Raw genomic sequence first — 22,222 nt, 5'->3', positions numbered from 1 at the left:
AAAATAATAAATGCGGTTTGTGCCCGAACGGAATTCTATGACACCAAGTCTTTCATGTAATAGAGCTGTGAAAGAAAAAACTTGAGCAAGATTCACGAGATTTGCACCACTTCAACATTTTGCACCAAAGCACTTCCTGGCGAACATGTACTAGTAAAAGGTATAAAAAGAAGAAGAAGCCCCTCCCTGCTTGTTCTGGGTGAACACCATGGGCCAAGCACAAGTTCAAAACACTCATTAGGCACAGTGACACAATCTCTCAGTCTAAACACTTCTACTAGCAAGCAGAAGGACATGAAACGCTTAAAAAATTATAAACGGTGGAATGCTCCTCAAGGATGGGACAAAAAGACTGTGGTATAATTTAGAAAGTCAATCATAAATATATTTTCCTTCATAAGAAGTTTCCCAAATAGCCCCTGTGTCAGCAGCCTATGGTCGTGCCATCTCTTACAGTTCAATCAGACAGCAACATTTTATGCAAATTCATGTAATAAAATCTTTCCCTGATTTCTAGAAGTCGGTTTTTGTCACTAAGATTTGGAATTAGTTTCTACAGTCAGTCTATCAGTCTATGATTTTGTCATGAGAAACACGCCATCGTGTTTCCTAAGTGATCACATATCCTCAAACATACATACAGAATATTCATGTCAAAAGTCTGAGGTTTTAACTTGGGTTTATGTTGATCTGTGTGTGAACTCTCGTAGAGTTCACACACAGATCAACTGCTCATCTGTGTGTGAAGTCTTATAGAGTAGACACTCATGCATATGTATGCACTGTTATGAGGATCCTGAAAAATATTTTTATCTAAACTCGTTTAATTTGAGTTTCACCTTGGATTATGCAGATGGCAAAGTGGTCTTTTGATTGACGAGTAAACATTAAATCCATATGTCGACAATCGCCTTAATGGTGTGTAATAACTGCCAGGCCTGTTTGCTCCACGTTTTTCTCATTTTTGCAAAAAAGGTAAAAGTTTATGACTTCATGCATGGTGATGACCACAGAGCTTACTGTTGGCAAAAAAGGCTCATCACCTATAACCTGATGACCTTACAACTACATTCACGTGTAAAGGTGTTACACTAATCCATCCTTCTGACAGCACACAGATGGAGGTTCATTATTTGTCAGGCACTGGTGGTTGATGTGAAGTGTGTTTCCTGTTCTCTAAAATGCCACGCCCCTATCTGAGGGCAATTTAAAGACCCACTCTGATGACAATTGTGTTTTTAACATGTTCTTATGGCATATGTCATGATGGAAAACATATAAAGAAAATTAAAATCAAAATTGCCTTTCTGAGTATCTTTTAATCAAGACAAAAAAAAAAATGCAGTTTGAAAAAGACGATGTAGAAAATGGGCTCCACTACATTCTGATGCATCCACTTGTAGACAAACACATCCATAAATCTTTGTTTTCCTTGTCCAAGTTGACATCTGGATCAAAATAGCAAAACTTTCACAGATGGAAGTTACAGAAGCTATAAAAAAAGCTTTGAGAAGCAAACTTAGGTACTTCTGCTGTAAAGTTTGGCAGTTTTACATTGTGTTTTACTTAGTTAACTGACTTATCTACCTAATTTTCAAAAACCAGTGTCAAACAGGAAGTGGAAGTTAATCAAACATTACCCCAACACAAAAACCAACCCAGCCATCTGTAAATGTAGACACACACAAATGTTTAAATAACAAGTGGTGGCGTTTTTAAATTTTGCTTTGATTTCTTTATAACTTGTCTTGAGTCGGTATGAATGTGCAGCTCCTGATAGCGCTTTGTGTGTTGTGTCTTTGAGAAATGCTGGAAGCTTTACTTCCATGCAAGATTAAACTGGATTAAAAAGACAGTGCAAACACAATCTGCACAGGTCACAGACTGGATTAACCCCTGGATGTCATTAACACTGATCCTAAAAGCATGGGAATGCCCTATTTTTTATAAGTCTTGATAACAGTGTATTTTATTATTATTAGAATATGGGTCAGAGTTATGATCGTAAAATATAAAAACTGTAGAAAGAACTGTTTTAGCTCATGTGATCATGGCTAGACTAACCTTGTATTATTAGAAATGAAAGTCATTGGATAAAACCAAGAGATTATTTTTTGTCTTTAATTAATAATCACATTTCTATATTTGTGAGTTCACTTTTGGCGACCCATAAAATTATGCACTAAAAACAGTTGGTGGGATTTTACAACTGGATACTGCTTCCATGACTTGCTGTAATAAGAGGAAACTCCTCAATGAAAAAGACTAATATTTTAAAAACACTCATAGTAAGTTGTGGAAATTAAAAAAAAAAAGAAATCTTCAAAAGGGCTCAAATGATTTGAAATTATCTTGACACAGAAAGCTTTTTGGTCTGGTACTTTTGTGTTTTCTGCTACAGGTATCTAAAAAATGTAACGACCAGCATGTATGTCGCTTTCCTTTACCGCTGCATTTGAGATGTGACGGTGCACCACACCACGTAACAAATAGTCCGCTTTTTGTGTAAACCAAAAAATGACAAGAATAAAGCACTAAACACTGATTTAAATGTTATGTCTTTTATAAATGATCATGCTATAAGAAGGTTAATGGCCGACTAAGTGTGCATTATCAAAAAGCACGGCGTGGATGCCTGAACCGTCCCACGTGAAGCAGAGGATTGTTGCTTCTGCTAAGTGTGGAGGACTTTTTGTTAGGACACCCAGTCTCGACTGCAGCAGCAAAGGTGCATCATTTTAGGGAGAAGTTCCTCTCTTACCACATTTTTTTGTCGAGATGAAGAAGCAAAAGTTTTTTTTTAAACAAGCCAGTGCCGCGATATAGAACATTGAAGCTATGTGATTGGAACTTATTTCGTGCACTTTTGTGCGTGCACTATCCCTGTGCATTATGACATTTAAATGCAAACCCAGCAGCCAATCAGAATCAAGAATTTACCCAGACCATGGTATAATGCTTATTATGCGCACATTTTCCTTTTTTATTTTATTTATTTATATGACATATTTCTTTATGGACATGTCAGACCAAACTAAAGGCTACAATGTTTTGAATTATTGTGAGAATTTAGAAAGTAAATATTTCTCTAACTGTAGTATTTCTGAAAAAAAAAATAAAACTATTAGCATTTAATTTTGCAGCTCACAATCTTGCCAGTCAGATCATTTTAGCTTGTGAGAAAAAATAATTTCTGTCTTGATTTGTTTGAATTTGTACACAAAAACTGGTGGAAAATTTAAAATGACAAGTGAATGAACTCACAAAGTAAATTTTAAAAATATGAATGAACCCACAATTTTAGACACATGTTTGCTGCAAGTGGTCCAAAGTTATTGTTCTGCCCTCAGTTTAACCTAATTTCCTGCCTTTTACTTTCAGCTGTTTGACTGACTGTGCGCTTCTTTGTTGTGAAACAAAGAAAAGCTCTTAATGGTAGGCAGCAGCTGTGACATTTGCCGGTTGATTTACCTATTCAAAGCTCCAATTACAAACAAGCACTTGAAACCTTTCTGAATATGAAGAGAGAACCTGAGGAGCAGCTTCCATTTCAGCAAACTGCTGGATTTATGAGCGAGGAAAAAGATTGACATGGAACACTTTCCAATCAGACCACGTGATTCTTTTTCTTTTACCCTCAATTCTCCTTTGTCTAAAAGCAAGCCAAGGAGAGAGTTAATCTCACAAATGGCTGTCAGGGTCTGATGCCAAAGAGGGTCTGGTTTGAATTATGGATCTGCAGCTTCTGCCCTTTAATCGCAGTTCTACTTGATCTAATTCTACAATAGAAATCTTTATTCACAAAAAGAAAGGTGACAATTCAATTTCTTTATAATTCACTTATTAGCCCATCAATAATTATCTTAATGTGTATTCATTGCAGACACTAAATATTATTAGTATCTGTATGTTTTAGTGTTAAACCCCACAAAAAAATACTTTGCAAGAACATCTGAAAAACAAGAACAGTCATTACCTGGATTTGATCCTTCTCTCTGGCTTTTATCAGGAATCTTTAATAACTGGGATGTTTGTCTTAGATCTGAGCACTATATTGTTTTTTTATGTCCCCAAAAGAGTTATCTTCTTATCTTCAGAGAGTATAAAATGTCCCTAAACAACAGAGCTCATGCTGAACAATTTTAAATCAGAAATGTTCTTTAACAACAATGCCAAATCAGGAAAAAGATTAAGGACATTGTGGAAATGAAAAGCAAGGAAACTAAAGGAATGATGAAGAGTGGGATACGGTGCAAATCCCATTTCTTCTCAAATTCTTCCACACAGAACTTTGTTTAGAGCACCTTGATAAAGCCTTACCTCCAGATGCACAGATGTAAAGCTACGGAAACATGTGACTCACTTTCAAGAACATTTTTAAATGCGTGTTTAGCTCATGGTGTTCACACTAGACAACCAAGGGGGGGCTTGTTTTTCTTTTTCTACTGTTCACTAGCCCATGTGCGCCACCTATAGTTGGGAGAGTCTTGGTGTGAAATGTTGAAGTGGTGCAAATCTAAGAAAATTTTGCTCCAGACCTTTTCTTTCACAGCTCCCTTCCGATAAATGAAAAACTTGGTGTCTCAGAATTCTGGGCAAGAACAAACTAGTATTAATTTTTCCTCCAAAATTAATTTTCAAACAGTTGGGACTTCCACTCGGCCCTCCCAAATCCGAAAGTTCCTGAATGGTCAAAGTTTGCCCTGGTTTCCCCAACGCGCATTCAGTGACCACATGATTTGTGCACAGACCCCAAAAACAGTTGTGGAAAAGTAGTTATGCATGAATGCGGAAGATTTGAACACAGAAGCTCAAAACATTCATTTATGCGCATTTAGGTAAAACTTTTTATAAAGTGGTACCTTGAACCCACTTTGCAGAAGGTGGTGTGAAGATATCTTCACATCACCTTCTGCAAAGTGGGTTCAAGGTACCACTTTATAAAAGACCTATATAAAACCTATACAAGACCTTTTAAACTTGCAGGATGATGTATATGATTAAAAAAAGACAAAGGAGAAAAATGAAGGAGGAGACATGTCTCACTGTCATGATCAGAACACGAGACGGACCCAGATGCTGAAACACGGAAGGAGGAGACAGGTAAGTGGTTAAGTAAAAAGATTTAATTTTACTGATCCAGGCAAGACTGTGGGTAAACGTGGCTGTAGATCTTGACTGGAGATCTTGGCGCAGAGCGTGGCTGGCGCTCTAGACGAGGAGCGTGGCTGTGGTTCTTAGAGAGAGGCGAGGCTGCAGTTCTTAGTGTGGCGTGGCTGGAGTTCTTGTGGAGCACAGGACCCGTGGTTCTTGAAGGCGGAAGGCGTCGGCGTGAGTGGAAAGAAGCTGCTGCTCGAGGTGGTGTAATACAATGGTGACTCTCGTGGCATGAGAAAAACCTGAGGCATAGAAGACAAGACAAGATTAGCGAGGTACGAGACAAGGGGAGCCAGACGTAGCTCTCAAAGAGCCTAGGCACCATCAGGGTTAACGAACTGGCGAAGAATGCTGGAGCTGGGTCTCCTTATGAAGCTGGTGTCTTGATGAGGTGAGTAGTCACAGCTGTGAGTCAGGGGGAGAGCAGAGCTGGGAGGGGGAGGAGTCTGACAGAGGCACCATGACACTCACAAAAGCTCTGTGTTTTAATTAATGAAATTTATTATCTTTTTTCCAGTGTGAGCGATTATTAGTGGGTCATAGTGGGTCTTTCAAATGTGTGTCTGTCTAACTTGTCATTACTGTCTGTACATACTTGTGCCAAACTCCATGCTACTGTGACAAGGAAATTTCCCATTCGTGGGATTAATAAACAAATCTAATCTAATCTAATCATACTTTAACTTTAGAAATACTGGTATATACCTAAATATTAGATATCCTTTTTTTTCGTGGGGGTCCTTTGCAGCTTAGACAGTGTTAGTAATTATTTATTTTAGTTTTTTCCTGCTTTTGTGAGACACATTTTGAAGTTAGGAACTTTTTTTTTTACAGATACACTGATTTTCATTTTTGTGCATTGGTGTCTAAAAGTTGAATTCAGAATTTGGGGAGTTGCCTGGAGGCCTGCATATGATTTCTCCCCAATCATAAAATATATTTATTTTAATGGAAAAACGTAGAAAGTCAATGAAAAGCTCCAGCTTAGTGGTCTTGTAATACGAGTGTCCACTCTGAAACTGAGAGGTTTTGAGTTCAAATCCACGGTTAATTCATAACAAAGACTAAAAATGGATCCCAGTTCCAAAAAGAAAGTACCTGCTGGTTTCTAGAAGCCTAAATCCCATAGACTTCTATAGAGAAGCTGTTACTCAGTCATTCTATTTGTCAGAATAACCATTTTTGCTCTGATACATTTTTTTTAATGTTCATTCTTATCCTAATTTCTTTTCCTGATCTTATTCATCTATTACAAGTTATTCAAGTCATAAACTGGCCAATAAAATGACTCAATAAAATTAAGTGGTTTAATGTCAAAACATCTAATTGACAGATTCTCCCAAGCCCGCTTTTCAGTAGTAGGGGTGTGGCCTTCCAACATGCACACTCCTGACTGGTGAAAGTGGTTGCCATTGAAACATTGACTTAGACCGACTTGGACAAATAACTACTTACTTACGTCCTCTGGTTCTAACGGCGGCGTCATAGAAAAATGGTGACTGAATTGACTTAATTTCGTTTGAGCTGGATGTAAGTTATTTTCAATGGGTGACGTCACACTCACTCAGTCCAGTTCTCATATACGGTCAATGCTTCACATACACTGTGCTTCAGTCTTTCTGTGTGACCAGGGTTTTAGGTCACATGACAATTGCTTAAAATGGCCAGCAATATGTGTTTGCAGAGGGTTCTCCTTGTGGCTGCCTTTTAAAATAGTTAAACATTTCAATTAAATGTAAAGATGGTTGCAAGTTGTTTTAAAAAAAAACTTTTGGTTAATGGAATTTATTCATGACAACTTCTCTAGGAGAAGTTTTCCTGTTTCAGTTTTATTTTTCACCAGGAGCTAAAATTACATAACGGGTATCACACCACTAAAGAAAGGCAAAGTTCTAACAAAAAAAGAGTTCTGCTCAGTTTATCTGAAGAAATATTTAATTTGGTCTTTATCAGCTTGAAGTTACCTGTGAGTGACTGTTGTTCTGTCAGCCTTTTATCTTTCATTTATCATTCATATCTGAATGTGATAACAAGCATTTTTGTGTTCAAAACATAACCATAAACACATTTTCAAGGCTGCCTCTTTCCATTGTGCTCACCTCCCCATGAGAGCTGCTAGCATTCATCAACACAGTGGGGTTTTGTGCATTACAAAATTATTTTTCATTCATCTCATTTTCAGTTTCCTCCTCAAACAAATGCAACTTTGATGTCATTTCAATCTCATTACAGCCTGGGTTCGTTTTCAGCAAAGTCTAATTCCCTCTGGTTTCTCAACAGCAGGGAGGACTACGGTGGCCGAGAGGTGCAAGACACGCTTACATTTAAGATACAGCAACAGCAAATCCCAGTACAAATGAACAAATCACAAAACACAACAGCAAATACTGAAACACAACAGCAAATCATGAAACACAACAGCAAATCACGAAACACAACAGCAAATCACGAAACACAACAGCAAATACGGAAACACAACAGCAAATCACGAAACACAACAGCAAATCACGAAACACAACAGCAAATCATGAAACACAACAGCAAATACTGAAACACAACAGCAAATACTGAAACACAACAGCAAATACTGAAACACAACAGCAAATCATGAAACACAACAGCAAATACTGAAACACAACAGCAAATCATGAAACACAACAGCAAATACTGAAACACAACAGCAAATCATGAAACACAACAACATATACGGAAACACAACAGCAAATCATGAAACACAACAACAAATCACGAAACACAACAGCAAATCATGAATCACAACAGCAAATCACGAAATACAACAGCAAATCACGAAACACAACAGCAAATACGGAAATACAACAGCAAATCACGAAACACAACAGGAAATCACGAAACACAACAGCAAATCACGAAACACAACAGCAAATCACGAAACACAACAGCAAATCATGGAACACAACAACAAATCACGAAACACAACAGCAAATCATGAATCACAACAGCAAATCACGAAACACAACAGCAAATACGGAAATACAACAGCAAATCACGAAACACAACAGGAAATCACGAAACACAACAGCAAATCATGAAACACAACAGCAAATCACGAAACACAACAGCAAATCACGAAATACAACAGCAGATCACGAAACACAACAGCAACGAAACACAACAGCAAATAACGAAACAAAACAGCAAATCACGAAAAACAACAGCAAATACTGAAACACAACAGCAAATCATGAAACACAACAGCAAATCACGAAACACAACAGCAAATCATGAAACACAACAACAAATCACGAAACACAACAGCAAATACTGAAACACAACAGCAAATCATGAAACACAACAGCAAATCACGAAATGCAACAGCAAATACTGAAACACAACAGCAAATCATGATAATTACAGAGTCCTGACTCAAATACCGAATTACAAAAAAATAACCCTGTTACAAATGACCAAAACCAGAAACACAACAATAAAAGCGGAGACATGGCTTCTAACAGAAATGAACGTTATATAAAACTAATTGTGTATGATTTTTTCAATGTTATTAATTACTTTTTTCTTTATGTGGACATTTTAAAAACATGAAACAGTCCTGAAGCATTGTTGCTAGAGTGGTCTTAACGGAGAGGGAATTACCTTAATACCGGAAAAGCAAAAACTTTACCTTACTAAACGTTGTTGTAATTTTTATTGTAGTAATACAATTGAAAAAATGCTTTTGGACTGTCTCATGTATTGTTAATGTCCACATAAAAAACACAGTAATAAGGAAATGTAAAAAATAATACACAATTAGTTTTATATTTCATCACTTCCGGGATTCAGGACGTTCCGTTTCTGTTAGACGCCGTTTCTCCGCTTTCCTTGTTGTGTTTCTGGATTTGTTCTTTTGTATCGAGATTGTTTTTGTAATTCAGTATTTGTTAGTTTTCACGCGAAATTGCTTTTGTGTTTCAGGACTCTGTCATTTGTTCCGAGATTGTTATTAGTGCTTTGTGATTTATTAGTTTGGGATTTATTGTTGGTTGTGTCCTAAATATAAAGGTGTCTTTCCCCATCCCGGCCACTATAGGTTTCATGATTTGCTGTTGTGTTTCAGTATTTTCTGTTGTGTTTCATGATTTCCTGTTGTGTTTCAGTATTTGCTGTTGTGTTTCATGATTTGCTGTTGTATTTCGTGATTTGCTTTTGTGTTTCGTGATTTGCTGTTGTGTTTCGTGATTTGCTGTTGTGTTTCATGATTTGCAGTTGTGTTTCAGTATTTGCTGTTGTGTTTTGTGATTTGCTGTTGTGTTTCGTGATTGGCTGTTGTGTTTTAGTATTTGCTGTTGTGTTTCATGATTTGCTGTTGTGTTTCAGTATTTGCTGTTGTGTTTCATGATTTGCTGTTGTGTTTCGTTATTTGCTTTTGTGTTTCGTGATTTGCTGTTGTGTTTTGTGATTTGCTGTTGTGTTTCGTGATTGGCTGTTGTGTTTTAGTATTTGCTGTTGTGTTTCATGATTTGCTGTTGTGTTTCAGTATTTGCTGTTGTGTTTCATGATTTGCTGTTGTGTTTCGTTATTTGCTGTTGTTTCGTGATTTGCAGTTGTGTTTCATGATTTGCTGTTATGTTTCGTGATTTGCTGTTGTGTTTCGTGATTTGCTGTTGTGTTTCATGATTTGTTCATTTGTACTGGGATTTGCTGTTGCTGTATCTTAAATGTAAGCGTGTCTTGCACCTCTCGGCCACCGTAGAGGACACTTCTTGTGGAGAACTCACAAAAGTGCAATACCTGCAATGACCACTGGAGGCTGGTTGAAAAAATGAGTTATTCACTATCGATTCAACTGTAAACTTCACTATAAAAGAGTATCAACAAATTGTTTTAAAACGTTTTTTTTAAATCAACACAAATCAAATATGAGTGATGCAAAAGGTCAACAATTAATAGTCAAACATTATTTTATAATAATAAATAAATAAACGAATAAATAATAATAAACTGTTTTTTTAATTGAAGATCCACTCCATTGAAAATATCAAATAAGTATTTTTGGTGTTTTTAAAATGTTCTTTTATCATTTTTCATAATGGAGGACATAAAAGAATTTTAGATTAACACTTTTGTTTTCTGAGCATTTTTTTATTCAAATCGTTATGATCAGAAGCAGATAAAAACGTAAAAACATTTTTTTTAAATGGGCGGTTCAAAGTTTCCCTCCTCTACTCCATTCTGTTTTATCCATTTACACATGATCAGATCCATATGCTTCTTCATTTTCCTCATGTGTCCGGGCATCTTGCCTTAAAACGAAATAGCTGGATGGCTCAGACATTCTCTATCCTGCTAGCTTACAGCCTCTTACAACCCCAGACTAACATTATTGGTGCAACAAAAAGGGTGATTAATATTGGAGCCATCCAGCTGTACAGTTTTTCGTCTGATGCCCGCTCAGAAGAGGGAAACATTTACATGGATCTATCTGCCTGCAAGTGGATGTGTCAGAATGGATTGGAGCAGGGAGCTTGTGACCAACTGATTGATTTAATGGAACAACTACTAGCTTTTGCCAAAAGCATTTTTTGTCTGCTCCTGATTCACAGCGATTTGAATAAATAGATGCTCAGAAAGGCAAGTTTAAGCTTAATTTTCTTTATATATGTCCTCCATCTTGAGAAAAAAGCCATAAGAAAATGTTTAAAACACCAAAACATTATTTTCATTGTGCTAAATTCATAAAAATTCTAATGATTGAGATTCAGAGTAAGTTGCAGATAACCAAAAATGTTGTGAACATTTGAAAAAAAGAGTGTCTTTGAATTGGAATAAATGCAAGGGCTGGGTATCATCAATGATTTCCAGAATCGATTTGATTATTGAATCGATAAAGGCTATGGTGAATTCTTTCGATCCACTCGATTTGATTCAGTTCAATTTTGAATTAACACGGTTCACACATTTAGACATATTTGTACAGAAATAACCTACTGTAAGATGTATTTAGTGAAATCATAAACCACAGGGACTGTTGACACCATATAGTGTCACATGGCAGGGATGCCGAGTTTAGTCTAGTCTGTTTAGTTAGTTCATTTAAACATTTTCATATGGAATTCTATGAATTCATGGATTCCTTTTTATTTTTTTTATTTTACAATTACCGATATAAAGCCCATTGTTGTGATTTTGGACTATATAAATACATAAAAATTGAATTGAATTGAAGTAGGTCAACCGAGTGTTAGCATTAGCCGTCCTGTGGGAAATTCCATTATACTTTAGCATCAAGCTTGCTGACATTAGCCTTACTGCTGTTATATGCCTTAGGTCATCAGAAAAGGAAAGGCATAAAAGATAGGTCTCCACTTTTATGGATCAATTATAACTTGGATTGATTTAGATCGATAAATCAATTTTATCAACCCCAAATATATGCCTTTTTCCCAGCATTACACACAAACAGCTTTTTACAGTAAACACATGCTTGAATAGATTTTTTTTGTGCTCATGGGACTGTGATGATAAATGGTGGACAAATGTCATCAGCGGGATCACTTTATGTACAAAGGTTGCATAGCAACATATCTATAAAAAAACAAGGATAAGCTCTTATAGTTAAATAGTTTGAATCTCTGGTTGGGGGACTCTTTTGAAAGATGGCCTTGGTCAATTCCCTGCAGGCTTGCACTGAAAGGGAACCTTTGCATTTTGTATTGTTTTTTAAAAAAATAAGTAGAAGTGTAGTTGTGCACAGTTAAGCAGAAAAAGATATTGTGTAGATTTTATGAATTGTTGGACAAATGTGTTTTGAGAGACACTTTTTTCTTCCAGCTTAAGTGCTTGTGATGCAGTAATGATAAAAACTGTGAATGCGCGGTGCACAAAAACTCAGCTACAATTAAAAAATGAAAGCGAGGTCATAAGTTTGGACTTGGAAAGATTTGTCCTTGATTTAGAGGTCATGTTGTCCAGCAGGGTTTTCAAAAAGTCACAGCTTTATTTAAAGGTTTTTGAAAAATACTGTGAAGCTGCAGTGAATGATTTTTGGTGTTAAATGAAAAACGTTAGTATGAATGCACATTTTAATTGAAAACTTTACAACAGAAGCATTCAGTACATCTGGGTTTGCCCCAAATTAGGAACAGAAATAAACTTTAAACTTGTAAAGTAAACTTTCTGAAAGACAACAAACCTTTTTTAATGATGGCGGTGGCTTAACATGTTTGATAGCTGCTGGGGATTGTTTGAGCTTGTCTCTATGAATGAAATTTATGAAAAAGCTCCTGAACTTTCAACTTGTCAGTCAGAACACTGCTGGTTTTACTTTAAAAAAGTAACATTATGTAGGCAATGACAGTTTTTCTTTATGTTTCTTTTAGTGGTGTTTAACAATTTCTCATGGTAAACATATTTTCCTCCTAATATGCAGTTTCTAAAAAAGTCTCTGAAAAAAACTTTTTTTTTGTTGGGAGTAGAACTTGTAATTGAGCAACTAAATGGTGCTTTTGTGAATGAATGATTCAGTTGATTATTTTCATAATGTTAGGACAGACAACATTTACCTTTACATTTTCATTGTCTTCATGCTCGCAGAATGCAGACACCCAAAAAAAAAACAACTTGCATTTAGATCTTCAAAGTAAAAGTTTGTTACGGGTGGGGATTCAGCCTATTCTAGAAACATCTAAAAATTAGACAACCATAAATGTCGAAAAAGATTCACACATACAGAGATAATGGTTTTCATCAACAATTTGAAAGAAAGAGTTGGGAAATGTTTAGAGAACTTTCCTCTAACACGGTTAACATGAAACTTCCCATGCAGCTTTGCATCAGTTATTTTCCAAGGTGCTGTTCTAAAGCACATAATTTGTGGTATGAAACCAGATAAGATTGAAAATGTATTTTTTTTATTGTAAAGAATACAACGCATGCTAGACAATGTTGGCTCATAACTGCCACCGCTCGGAAAATACGAAACATCAGTTTTATAACTTGCTAAAACAAGTCATTGGTTACATTTAAATGTAAACGTCTGTGCTTCAGAGCGCACAATGTGAAGAAATGTGCTTCTTCTCTGTGGAACTTCATGATGCAGGTCACCCTACCGGCTATTTCCTTAACCTTTGTGCTATCCTAGGCACTTTAACGCTGGGAGTTGGGTCATCTAGACCCACTAGACAGTGTGCTGAACCTTTTTTTTTTCAATGATATGTGATCTTCACTGGTATCCATGGATTACATGAAATCTTTCCACCTTTATCCACCTTTGTCATGGTAGGAATAACACGTCAAAGTAAGGGTGGGGTCATCTAAGATAGCACAAGGGTTTTAAAAAAACAATTTCGGACACCCATGCCCCTGTAAATGCCCCTATAATTGGGAGGGGTAGGGAGAAGCCAGAGTAGTGGTAGGGTAATAATTCGGATTTGGCTTTATAGTAATTGTTTTTTTTAAAAACATCAGTGACAATTTTCTGCTAGTTTTGTGTGAACAGTTAAAAGCAGAGCAAGGAGCTTGTGGCCAGCCTTTTGTATTTTCCAAGTAACAACTATAATCTTTTTCAAATGGAATTTATTTGTCTGTTCCTTATTCACAACGATTTAAAAAAAAAAAGGAAATACTTTGAAAATACAGCTAATCTTAATTTTCTTCATATCCGTCCTCAGAAGCAGATAACAACTTAAAAAAAAAAATGTAAATGGGCGGTTCAAAGTTTCCCTCCTCTACTCCATTCTGATAGAGCCATTTACACATGATCAGATCCGTATGCCACTTAAACGTGTGTTGCCGAGGCTGGTGTCAACGCAGCTTAAGGCTGCAAAAGATGACTACATGAATTCAAGAGTGATATGAGGCTGACACTGTTACTAGATAAATGTATATCTGAGGAAACAAAAATATATATGTAAAACCCTTAAGGATAATAGAGTCACTTTGTTGGATTGCTGCAGCCTCATATAATACACAGCCTCCACATTTTGATAGCTTTTCATTCTCAAAAGTGGGGAAAAGATTCAACACACGGACTGCAAGACTAACAGTTGGCAAGCCAGTATGGAGGTCCAATCCGCTCACTATCCACACTGCTCGTGGGCGGGAGCATAGATGCATGTCCAAAACGGCTTTCTCACTGCAGTGCATCTGAAACCCACATGGAAGGCCAGCTCCGAACAGCACCTATATATTCTTAATAAAGACAAGCTTTGAACACAAGCCAGCCATTAAGCCTGGGAGCTGGCACTCATTTGAAGCTAATTCTGAATCTTTCTGGTTCTTGTGTGTGTGGGACAGAAAAACTGAAAGGGTTTTACTTAGTGAGTTACAGGGACCTCATGAAAAGAAACCCTCTCACGCTCCTGCACTCTGAAGCGATATATTAAAACCGCCTGGCTATCAGTTTCAACAAATCGAGACGGTGGAGGCAGAATATCTGAGGGGTTTTTTGTGGTTATACTTGGTTTGGGTTGAGGATAAGGATCTTCACCAAGACTGTGAGATTGCACACCAGCTGTAGGTGTTGGAATCAGGCGTTCACAATTCTATTTTTGCTAGCAGTAAGCATGCTAGTTAGCATGGTTTATTTTCCTCTAAAAGTGAATTCTTGGATTTGTCTGTTTAGTGTTAATACTGAAGACCATTTAAAGCAGGGCAAAAACAAAGAAGAGCAGCACTCAGGAAGGAAAAATGCCTTTTTTCCTCAAAGCTCAGACAACCAACTGGCTTTAAAGAATGGAAAAAATATGGTACCATGTGACACATTGGGTGGTATTCTATGGTGTTTATTAAGTGCAAATTACATTAACAAACAAAACTAAATTATTAAACAGACTTTCATAAAACAATTTACTGTGATATTGTTTTTAAAGTATGTCTCATATGGATCTACAAAATGGGCAGAGTAAAATTTTAAAACTTTTGTTTTGATAGTATTACATATCTTGTTTTTTATTCCTTATTTTTATCTGGGGGTGGTCTTCTTAAAAACCTGTAGGCTTTCCTGCACATCAGCTTGTTCTTTTACACAAACACGTGTTTATGTTGTATGTTTTTTTTCTTTGGATACCATGACACGATTAGTATGTTTCTTTTATTTGTGCTAATTAAAGACCAAAAAAATCACTTGATAAAAAAACATAATAAAGATCACACTGACAGTTAAAAAAGCGATGCAATAAAACAAGCAACATTACAGTTTAAAATTCAAAACAAAATTCCAAATCAGGTCAGGTGATTTGTTTATATGATTTGTACTTCAGGACTATTGAAGCATTGGGCTAATTTATTTTTACAAAAATGTTTCTTCCTTGTTTTTTTATATTCAATCTAGAAGCAAAACAAATTCTTAAAACCACACTACACTATTTTTTGCACTGTAAGTCTGGAGTATAAGTTGCACTTTTGGGAGAAACGTATTTAACAAAACACGAGACCAAGAACGGACATTTCATCTTGAAAGGCAAACCATAATAACCGATTAGATAACAATAATAGACTGAATTTGTGACTGCTTCACTACTGTAACCGTATTAACCCAAGCCCCAACCATAACTCTAACTCTTAACCTAAAGTATTCAGTGAACTATGGCATAAAGAACATGCAAACAAGTCAGCTAAACTCTTTAAATCACTTTAAATAACTAAATCTGTTGAATTCTTCATCCTCTGCGTTGCTTTGGAACAATTCCACCGAGCCCAGCATGAGACTGTGAGGTGTTTCTTCTTCTGCGTTGCTGTCAGTAGCAAATACAGATACACACACTTAAAGTAATGTGCTGTTGTGTGTGTTTTTTCATTGCACGTGTTTCTTTTGTGGTTATGAAACATGGTTTTTGCATGTTACATGTCTTAAAGTGTACAAATAAGTGTAACAAACATTTTAATGTGAGATGTGAAGTTGAGTTTGGATTAACTCCATAGGAAAAAGTCACAAAAAGGTCAAGAAAACATTAGGGGAAATCTTTTTGTGGACAATGTTTTACAAAAAAATGTCAAATTCTCTTCACTTTTTTTCTTTTTCATCATTTTAAATTCCATACTTTACTGTCCCCGCTCAACCCATCACTGATGATTAAATTGTGAGTTTCCAGCAGTCAGTGACATTTTGCTCGCACATTTATAATCATCTTTTCATAATGAGATTTGAAAAAGGTATAATGAAAGCAAACACCTTGAAGACTTTGACAGATCCCCCCTGCTGGGAGCACGCTGTATTTTGCAGCCTGAACAGAAGCATGAGGGCAGCTTAAGAGGGATTCATCTGTGTCATTGGCCAGATTTTGCAAGCATAGATGCTGGAAATCCATTGAGCAGGACATGCAATCATTTTCCTCTTCTGTGTCATGAATGTCGAGCAGGACTTATCAGCCTTCTCTCTGTGGCAGATCCTCTGCTCCTGCAGCACCATTTCCACGCGACTCAGCTGGTGCTGCGCTTTGATCAAACCCATGCAGCCAGTGACCTTGTTTGGCGCAGTGAACCTGATGGCTTGTTTACATTTTCTGCATATGTGTGTGAGGTAAATGTTGTCTGTCCTAACATGTAGGGTGTGCTCTGAATGCTCCACACCTCTGTAGACTGTTCTTGTTTAAAAAAACAAAAAACATTTACACCCATTTTCTACAAATCATTGAACTTCTCCGTCTTTATTACCACATTGACCTGTCATAGTGAATGATTGACCCTTGTTTGACCTCTGAGCACCCGGGTCTGGTCTTTTGACTCTGACCGTTAAACCGCGGCAAGCAGAACCCTCAAACAGAGACAGCAAATTACTACTGAGAAGGCGATGCCAGCCACTTGTTTCTGGCTGTAATTCAACACAAAAGGCCCTTTGTTTGAGGATAATAGAAGATATACTGGACACAAAAGAGTGCAGGGATGGAGGAACTGCTGTGCAGCAGAGGAGCACCAGAGAAAGATCTGCTATCTCAGTTGTGTTCACTTGCAATCAAGTTAATGTGATAATGTTAGAAACCCAATGACTTCATTGAGATTCTCTGTCTGCAGCTATTGTACTGTTTACACAAGAAGTTAATCTTAAAATATGTAAAATTAGGTCTGAATTTTACTCAAAGGATTAATCAAAAGTAAACGTACTTGGAATATTTACATTTAAACAAATAATATGTCAAAAAGAATGAATATCTTGATGTGGGCCCATATAACGATTACTGTCATAATATTCTTATAGAAATATATTCTGACTAAAACTACTCTCAGGTCATCAAAAAAATTACAGTCACCTAGTTGCTTCACTTGAGTTCCAGACATTCAAGATTCAAAGTCCCACTCTGATAATTTTTAAAATCTATTTTCAAAGGATTCACAGTGGTCTTTTAATTATGATTATAAAGGTTTTAGCCAAAAAAAAACAAAAATCAGTGTTTTTTTCTAGGTCAGTTGTAGGCGGGGCTGTTGGTGCAGAGTAAGCTTGTGCCTATTTCCCATCATTCATCTCTTTACATGTTCTCCTGCTAGCTTTGAGTCCTTCACACCCACATCCTAACATCACTGGTGCAACAGAAATGGCGAGTCATATTAGAACTGATCAGAGAAGTACATCTTGGAGCTAGATGTCTGCTCAAAAAAGGCAATCTTTTTTAAAAAGCATTTTTTTGTGTGCGACTGACTCACAACAATTTGAATAAAGAAATACTCACATAACAAATTTTAAGATTTTTAAGCTTAATTACTTATACATACACACACACATATATACATATATACATATATATATATATATATATATATATATATATATATATATATATGTATATGTATATATATATATATATATATATATATATATATATATATATATATATATATATATATATATATATATATATGTATGTATATATATATATATATATATATATATATATATATATGTATGTATATATATATATATATATATATATATATATATATATATATATATATATATATATATATATATATATATAATGTATATATGTATGTATATATGTATATGTATATATATATGTATATATGTATATATATATGTATATGTATATGTATATATATATATATATATATATATATATATATATATATATACACATTATATACATATATATATATATATATATATACACATTATATATATACATATATATATATATATATACACATTATATACATATATATATATATATATATATATATATATATATATATATATATATATATATATATATATACACATTATATATATACATATATATATATATATGTATGTTAAAAACACCAAAGAAGCGATTTTGTGGGTCTTTAACGTCAACATGTGTCGACTTAAAACTTGACTTTAGGTTGATCTCCAATTTTACATAATCCCATCCCCATTGAGTTATATCTTTTTATATATATTTCGTTTCTTTTGCACAATTGCCTAAATCTGGTCCTTATCAGAAGACTTTACGCTTCTCAATAATCTGCCAATGTTGCTGAACTGAACCTTGTGTTTTGTCTGTATTCAAACTGCGATCAAGTGGCCTTTCCTGTTTCGTACCAAAGCTAGTAAACAAAAGCAAATCACTAAAGATCTCTCTAGTTATTAGCAAGGAATTACGAAGGGCGGGGGAAAGCAACTAGAGCCAGAAATTATGACAGTGTTGCCCTATGCAGTCCTTGTCGAGACAGTTCACTTATTCAAATCTTCTATTTCACTGACCAATTTTGAAAGTCTGTATTTCAATAAGGAGAGATCTTGAAAACATGATTGAAAGACTTGATAGTGAAGCATGAATAGTCAGTAGTCTCTGACAGTTGAACTCAGGGTTGGAGACGTCTTGTGATGACCTTGGACCAAGAGCAGAGACCCCTGAGTCTAGCTGCTGATGGTGGTTAAGACCAGACCGCATCGAATCGAAGAGCCAGGATGAAAATGGGGTGTAGGTGTGCCAGTGAAATATCTGGAATTTGGATTAACAAACTTCAATAAATTTAAAGGCAGGAATTTGACTGTGATTGGCTGTGAAGAAAGTGAGCCATTTAGCTACTGGCTCACAGTAAAGACCAATTAAATTCAGCATACCTGATGATGAGGTAGATCTTCCTTATTGATAATGCGCCAAAGGTTCACCAACTTCACCAACAAGAATTGTTTTCAGTTACATTAAAATAATATGGGGCAGTGGTTAGTGCTCTTGCCTCACAGCAAGAATGCCCCAGTTGAAGTCCTGGCTGGGGGACCTGAAACAGAACACCGATGGGGGACCTTTCTATGTGGAGTTTTCATGTTCTCCCAGTGCATGCGTGGGTTTTCTCCGGGGACTCTAGCTTCCTCCCACTGTCCCAAAACATGCCTCATAGGTTAATTGGTTACTTTAAATTGCCCCCAAATTGTGAATGTGGTCCTGCTTCGCCCATGAGTGGCTGGGATAGGGTTTAGAAAATGATTTAAAATAAACGGTTTAACAAGTAAGGAGTTGGACTCTTTTTCTGTTTGATAACTTGAAAATCGCTGCTTCATACACAGTATGTCTGCAGTTCACCGTTTGCTTCATTCCTACTCCGTTTACATCAACTGATGACAGGCTACAGTGGCCGTTTTGGTCCAGTTGTTCCTCTCTGAGCACGGAGCCTATTCAGACTGAGAAATCTCAGCGCGAACCGAAGCTCAGTCCTATTGGAAATGAACTGAAACTACCTTGAAAGATGAGTCCGACAGCAGTTCCTGTTCCCAGAGCTGGTCCCAGACCGCTTGGGTGGATTCATACTCTTTCAGGGTTATTGGGGCAATAAACTCTGGTTCACTTTAGGTGAACCAAATATAGCCAGTCTGAATACACCCATGACCTCACACACAGCTTTCTGCAGTCCTGCTGCCAGACACAAACAAATGACAGAGATGCTCACTCCTCTGTTGAGCTGGTTTCAACAGCTCACAGCTTACCCTACAACAATTCATAACGCACTAAAACAAACAATTTTTGGCTTTGCGCCAACAGACTCGCTCACAATTCAGAGGCAAATTTCGAATGAACCACTGCTGCTCTGCAGAAACATTGTCCTAGAAAATAACACAGGTGTTTTAAAAAAAAAAAACGTCATCATCATAATTAGAAGACCACTGGGAATGCTTTCACAGTAGATCAAAATATGATTGGAGTGGGTCTTAAAGTTTTGTTGTCATAATTCCCACTTGCACTTTGCTATGATTCCAACACTAAGTGTCTGGTAAAGTTTGGGCCCCATGCAGGAAAGGCTTGGACAGATGGATGCCTCCTGAAGTTTGAAAAACTAACCCTAACTTTATGCATTTTTAAACATAATTTCCTGAACTGTATATAAACCTTTAAGTCGAGAAACAGACTCACAACGAAGGCACCCATCTTGTCAAATTCAATCAAGACTAAAACCAACAAGATTTTTTGTGGTGTTGCATGCTTTCCAAACACATATATTGAATATTTCATTCACAACCTGAAATGAAAACAAGTTCTGCTTGCAGAGCTACAATTTTGATAAAGCCAGACAGCCGAGGCGGAAAAGCAGGAAGGTAAATGCTGAGCTCCAATCTCTCATGCGTGGTGCTGTCACACCAAATATCTTTTTGTTGTGAAGGTGTTCGTCTGAGTGATCACAGCAGAGATTTAATTAATTGTCTCCACATATACAGTATGACAAACAATTGGGGGGGGGCGTAGGCATACATGTTTGCAATGCTGGAATAAAAAAACAAATAAACACATTCAAATATGTATACTGTATATGCATATGTATTTACACATTTCTTAGATATTATATGAAAAAAAAAACCTGGCAAACAAACTAAGCATATCTTTGCACTGAAAATTGGGGTTTGTTTGTTTGTCAACGTAATTTTTTATGCTGGGTGTTAAAAGAATGAATGGAAAATGGCAGGAAAGGAAGCAAAAGTGACACACTGGGATTTGATTATAAGTAACAGAGAAAAAAAGAACAGTGAAGTCCTGGAGTGGCCAAGCCAATCCCAACAGATTAATCCCACAGAGAATCTGTGGCTGGAGCTGTCAAACTTCATCCTCAAAACCCAGACCACTTAAAGATGATATTCAAAGAGGACGGAGACAACAACAAAAACCAAAAAATAAATCGGGCAAATCTGCCAACCAACTACAAGAAACATCAAACCTCTGTGATTGACAGTTTTGCAACACTTATTGTATGCATTACAGCAGTGGTCCCCAAACCTTGCATTGTGTATCGGTACCCATCCGTGAGACAGTTGGTACCAGGCCACAGAAAAAAAAATACGACTTACATTTTTTCCGTTTTATTAGGGCCCGAGCACGGAGTGCAAGGACCCTATTGTATCTGTAAGAGTTATTATTAGGGCCCGAGCACGGAGTGCAAGGACCCTATTGTATCTGTTAGAGTTATTATTAGGGCCCGAGCACGGAGTGCAAGGACCCTATTGTATCTGTTAGGTTTATTATTATTAGGGCCCGAGCACGGAGTGCAAGGACCCTATTGTATCTGTAAGAGTTATTATTATTATTATTATTATTATTATTAGGGCCCGAGCACGGAGTGCAAGGACCCTATTGTAATTCGAATGTTTATTATTATTAGGGCCCGAGCACGGAGTGCAAGGACCCTATTGTATCTGTTAGGTTTATTATTAGGGCCCGAGCACGGAGTGCAAGGACCCTATTGTATCTGTAAGAGTTATTATTAGGGCTCGAGCACGGAGTGCAAGGACCCTATTGTATCTGTAAGAGTTATTAGGGCCCGAGCACGGAGTGCAAGGACCCTATTGTAATTCGAATGTTTATTATTATTATTATTATTATTATTATTCTACCGGAAGAGTCGCCTTTTTGAGGCCTTTAACATACCCCAAAACTCACCAAATTTGGCACACACATCAGGAGTCGCGAAAAATTTCGTATTTTATAGGAGATTGGCATGGGCGCACAAAAACGGCTCGATAGCGCCACCTACAGTGACTTTTGTCCCGACGCCCCGCATACGCTTTAACGAACAAGCTTGATTTTTACAGGGCATGTTCTTCAGATGGAGACCTACAAAAAAGTCTGAAAGGACCCACCTGTCACTCGCACAGGAAGTCTGATAT

Source organism: Oryzias latipes, chromosome 19, assembly GCF_053564925.1.
Source record: "Oryzias latipes strain Hd-rR chromosome 19, Olatipes_Hd-rR_3.1".
Lineage (NCBI taxonomy): Eukaryota > Metazoa > Chordata > Actinopteri > Beloniformes > Adrianichthyidae > Oryzias > Oryzias latipes.
This window is presented reverse-complemented; position numbering follows the sequence as displayed.